Consider the following 6,135-nt stretch of genomic DNA (forward strand, 5'->3'; position numbering starts at 1 on the left):
TCTCCACCTCGTAATCCTCCGCTTGCTCTTCTCGTAAGCACTTCATATATACCTCTTTGAAGGTTGAATGCTGTTACTCGGTGCTGGTTAGCCTTAACTTGATCTTCAGCAATTTTAATTGCAACATGAGGAGTAAAAAGATTATTTTGATTCTCCTCTACATATCTCAAGGCTTGGGCATGCCTCGTATTGAAATATTTGACAAGACGATAAAATGTCAGTTGAACACAAGCTGTAATTGGCACATTTCTAGCTCCTCGTAAAACACTGTTAAAAACTCCGACAAATTTGTAGTTAAAACACCATAGCGTAGGCCATCATCATGTGCCAATGTCCACTTCTCCTTTTCTATCTCGGACAACCAGCTCCAAGCTTCTTCATTCACTGTTCTAATCCTACCCATGATAAAATTAAATTTACGAACTTGATGAGCACTTCCTGCTTGCCATACTGCTCTTTTCAGCTGCACATTTTTAAAATGAGTGTTGAAATTACTGCAGATATGTCTTAAACAGTATCGATGATAAGACGTGGTGGACTCCATCCAATAGACTCATCTGCGATGGATTTAATATACCTGGATGCCTGTCAGAAATTAAGCATATTCCATTTCTATCTTTAACGATATGTGTTCTGAGCTGGAAAAGAAACCAACTCCAACTTGCAGTCGTTTCCTCATCGACAATTGCATATGCTAATGGAAATATCCATTCTCTGCATCAATGCCTGTTGCAATTAACATCTTACCTTTAAATTTTCATACAAGTGCGTGCCATCAATGCTAATTACAGGACGGCAGTGCATAAAACCCTGAATAGATGGTTCGAAAGCCCAAAAAATATAATTTAAAACACGAACATTGGAATTCACAGCTTAAAAAAATTCATGAAACAACTGTACCAGGATTTGCATATTGAAGTGCAGCCATATAATAAGGTAATTTAGCATAAGATGGCTCCCATTCTCCATAAATATCAACCAATGCCTTATGCTTTCCACACCATGCTTTCCTGTATGATACTGTATATTGAAATTGATCATTAACGGCTGCCACTATAGCTTCAACTTTAACACCGGGATCTTTCTCAACAATATGTCGGACTAATGTGCTAATCATCTTTCCACTGACATGTTTGTGGTCTCGACTCAATCCCGTAAACAAACAAGTATGAGGACCCTCATATTTTGTGATTTAAAAATATCCATGTTTTTTCAACAATGCAGCACGAAGCCTCCATTTACAATGCTGAACATTATCTGATGATGCGCATCGTACGGACCATAATTTCGAATACGACTGAACTACATTGTATGTCCGATGCTTCATAATGTGATAAAGATCAACAGCTCTCCTTAATCATCTTTACTCTCAAACATTAAACCTTTAGAAAATTCAGTCATCGAAGAGTCCCAAAATTGATTGTCAGAATTCAATCTTCGACCAGCACTAACACAACCACCATCATCTAAATTTATATCATTAAAATATTATGGAGGTTCGTGCAAACGAGATTGAGATTCTTCACATTAATATTAGCTTGAACATCTTCATCATCATTCTCATCATCATCATCATCATCATTACTGCTACTGTCCTCATCCATCCAACTGTCTTCATCTTCATTTTCATCTGACTCAAAATCCAGACTATCAGAATTTATTCCACCGACTACCCAATCATCATTTCCTATATGAGTGTCGTCTCCCGCACTTACCACTACTTGTACCAAAGGAGAAGTCATCATAGCAGAAGACACAGGAGAAGTCACCACAGCACTTGGAATAATTGGACAGCTAGGACCGGCAGTAGTGGAATGTTGTTCTGCAAAACCGGCCTCAACACTATCGGTTTGTATCATAGGAGTTACGAAAGGTGAGGAAGGCCCAACATTATTATCCGCTTGAGTTAAAAACCGACTATGATATCCAAAGCTTGGTACATCTTCTTTTTCAATATATAATTCTAAAAATCGACATTCTGAATATTTCAAAGGAAAAGTCAGCATTTCTTCGACATCATCATCATCATCAATTGGAACCAAGATATATTTACTCTGCATTAACTGTCCCGACATATTAGGAGATCTCCATTTCAATTTTATTTCATATTTTTCTTTGTCTACAGGAATACTGCTGTATAAATGATCCAATAATTCTTGACGTGATAATGATGAAGATATTCTAATCATCCGATTTGCAGGGTGACTATACTGCACACCAGTTTGATCATTCTGTATCATGCCATCATAATACAATAAAACACGAACTCGTGTACTGGCCATTTTCTCAAAAAAATCTACAATAAAATCAAGATAAAAATATTTAATATTATTAATTATTTTATCATTACAAAAGATTTACATGATACATGCATCATATCATCAACAAATAGGTACAGATAGATCCTATCCCATTCGAAATTGCATTAATTCTATAGATTAATTACATTAATCAAACGATACGCAAAAAGGACCGAAAGAAATTTCGGCAGCATTTCTCCTTAGTTCTCCCCACACGACTCAAAATGTGTGAGGAAAACTAAAGAAAAATACTGTCCGAAATTTTTCTCGAACCCTCCGCATATCATTTGAATAATGTAATTATCTATAGAATTAAATGCAATTCCCAAACTGTCCAAATTGGACAATCAATTGACCAATGTATGTATTTTACGATATCCATATAAAAATATATATTTCATATATATTTTATATGGATAACATAGAATATTATACATTGATCAATTGACGGGTCTACATTTTCATGAAATGCAATATATTTAAAAATTTAAAATACAACTGGATCTAATTAGATAAAGATAAAAATAAAAATAAATTAATGAGATAAAAAAAAACGAGCGTCGGAACTCGTGGGCCCCACCGTCATCACAGCCCATCGCATCGAAGCCATCGCCATGCGGGGCCCACCGTCAGGCATGCGGCCCGACCAACCGTCTGGCCACCGTCGAGATGCGGGGCCCACCGCCGGGAGAGGCGGGGGCTGAGGACTGCCGTCGGGGCGCGGGCCCACCATCGGGATGCGGGGCTCGCCGTCGGGAAGCGCGGCCCGCCGCCGGCCGTCTGTGGCCGGCGGCCAAGGAGAAGGGAGAGAGAGGAAGAGAGAGAGGAGGGGGCCGGGGGCCAAGGACGGGACGCGGGACCCACCGTCGGGGCGCGCGGCCCGCCGCCGGCCGTCTGTGGCCTGCGGCCAAGGAGAAGGGAGAGAGAGAGGAAGAGAGAGAGAGAGGAAGAGAGAGAGGAGGGGGCCGGGGGCCACCGCCGGGACGCTGGACCCGCCACCGGGACGTGCTGCCCGCCGCCGGGACGCGCGGCCCGCCACTGGCCACAGACGGCCGGCGGCCAAGGAGAAGGGAAAGAGAGAGGAAGAGAGAGAGAGAGAGGAAGAGAGAGAGGAGGGGGCCGGGGGCCACCGTCGGGACGCGCGGCCCGCCGCCGGCCGTCTGGGCCGGCGGCCAAGGAGAAGAGAGAGAGAGGAAGAGAGAGAGAGAGGAGGGGGCCGGGGCCACCGTCGGGACGCGCGGCCCGCCGCCGGCCGACTGTGGGCGGCGGCCAAGGAGAAGGGAGAGAGAGAGGAAGATGAAGAGAGAGAGGAGGGGGCCGGGGGCCACCGTCGGGATGCGGGACCTGCCGCCGGGACGCGCGGCCCGCCGTCGGCCGTCTGTGGCCGGCGGCCAAGGAGAAGGGAGAGAGAGAGGAAGAGAGAGAGGAGGGGGCCGGGGGCCACCATCGGGATGCGGGACCCGCCGCCGGGGCGCGGCCCTCCGCCGGCCGTCTGTGGCCGGCGGCCACGGAGAAGGGAGAGAGAGAGGAAGAGAGAGAGAGAGGAAGAGAGAGAGGAGGGGGCCGGGGGCCACCGCTGGGACGCGGGACCCGCCGCCGGGACGCGCGGCCCGCCGCCGGCCGTCTGTGGCCGGCGGCCAAGGAGAAGGGAGAGAGAGAGAGAGGAAGAGAGAGAGGAGGGGCCGGGGGCCACCGCCGGGACGCGGGACCCGCCGCCGGGGCGCGCGGCCCGCCGTCGGCCGTCTGTGGCCGGCGGCCACGGAGAAGGGAGAGAGAGAGGAAGAGAGAGAGAGGAAGAGAGAGAGGAGGGGGTCGGGGGCCACCGTCGGGACGCGGGACCCGCCGCCGGGACGCGGGACCCGCCGCCGGGACGCGCGGCCCGCCACCGGCATGAGAAAAAAAGAGAGAGGGGAAGAGGGAGAGAGAAAGAGGAAGAGGGAGAGAGAGGGGAGAAGAGCTCACCGCCGCCGAGACCTCGCCGCCGTGCTGCCGGAGAGACGCCGGAGAAGATCGAGAAGGAGAAGAGAGAAGGGAGAAGGGAAGAGGGAGAAGGGAGAAGGAGGGGAGAAGGAAGAAGAGGGGAAAAAGGGTGTGGGAGGGGAAAACGCCATTCTCTATGGCGTTTTCTCCTTTTTTTTTATTTCTTTAATTATGTATTTGTAATCTTTTAATAAATAAATTAAATTAAATAATAAAAATAATAATTTAAATGATAATTTTTAATTTAAATTTAAATTAAATATCTTTAAAATTAATAATTACAATTCCTATTTTATTATTTTTTTATAATACTTTTTTTTATTTATTTTAAAATAGTTATCTTTTGAAATTATAATTTCAGTTTTCTTCCATTTTTTTCTTTTTAGCATTCTATTACGTATTCTTTTCTTTTAATTAAAAAAATATTATTTTTTTAAAGTTCAATTTACAAAATTTTTTTTCACATTTTTTCTCATTTTTTCTCATTTTTTAACTTTACACTGTATTTATTTTTTGATCAAAATTTAATTCAAATTAAATTTTAAATTTTCCTCCCATTTTTTTTCTTTATTTAAAATATTTTTTAAATAATAATGTTTAAATTAATTTAGTTATTTAAAATATTATTTTAAATTTCAATTATAATTTTAATTCTTATTTCTTAAAATTAAAAATTATAAACTTTGTTCTTCAATTACAATTATAATTTCTATTTTTTTTCAATTCTTTATCTTTTTATGAAATTTTTTTAAGATATTTTTAAATTTTATTTGAAATTTTTTTTAATTAAATTAATTTTAATTTTATAAATTACATTTAAAAAATATTTTTATTTCAATTAAACTTTAAATTTTTTTTTAATTTTTAATTTATAATTTTTATTTTTTGTGACTTTTTAAAAATTTTCACTTTTTAACTTTTTAACTTTTCCTCATTTTTTTAAACTTTTTAATGTATTTCTTTTTTTATCAAAATTTAATTCAAATCTAATTTTTTTAAGTCACATTTATAAAATACTCTAAAAAAAGAATTGTAATTAATTTAATTTTATTTTATTCTTTTATGATATATTTTTTCTAATCTAATTTAAAATTTTTATAATTTTAAATTTTAATTTTAATTTTTTTTTATTTTTATCTTTTTGATATTCTATTACGTATTTTTTTCTTTTATTTATAATATTTTTTAAAAATTTATATTTAAATTAATTTAGTTATTTAAAATATAATTTTTAATTTCATTTACAATTATAATTCTTATTTCTTAAAATTAAAAATTATAAAGTTTGTTATTCAATTACAATTATAATTTCTATTTTTTTTCAATTCTTTATATTTTTATAAAAAATTTTTAGCCTATTTTTCAAATTTTTTTGAATCTTTTTTAAATTAATTATTTTTTATTTGAGAAAGTAATTTGAAATAATATTTTAATTTCAATTAATCTTTAAAATTTTATTTTTTTAATTTTTACATTATAATTCTTTTTTTTTATTTTTTAAAAATTTAAAAATTTATAATTTTTTTAAAAATTTTTAGGACAAGTATTTCGAATGATGTTTTTAAATTAAATTTCAAATTTTTATTTCTTTCATATTTTTTTCTCTTTTTTTATTTTCTATGATAATTTTTTTTTTATTTCTTAAGATTTTTTTTGACATCTTTTAAAAAATATTTTAAATAAACATTCTAAATTAATTTTTTTAATGAATTACAAATTCAAATCTTTATATTTTAAATTTCAATCAAAATTACAATTTTAATTTATTAATTAATTTCAAATTTTAAAAAATCAATTTTCTCATTTTTTCACAATTTTTTCCCTTTTTTTTGTGAAAAATTTGAAAACGCCATTT

The sequence above is a fragment of the Elaeis guineensis genome, chromosome 14 (assembly GCF_000442705.2).
Source record: "Elaeis guineensis isolate ETL-2024a chromosome 14, EG11, whole genome shotgun sequence".
NCBI lineage: Eukaryota > Viridiplantae > Streptophyta > Magnoliopsida > Arecales > Arecaceae > Elaeis > Elaeis guineensis.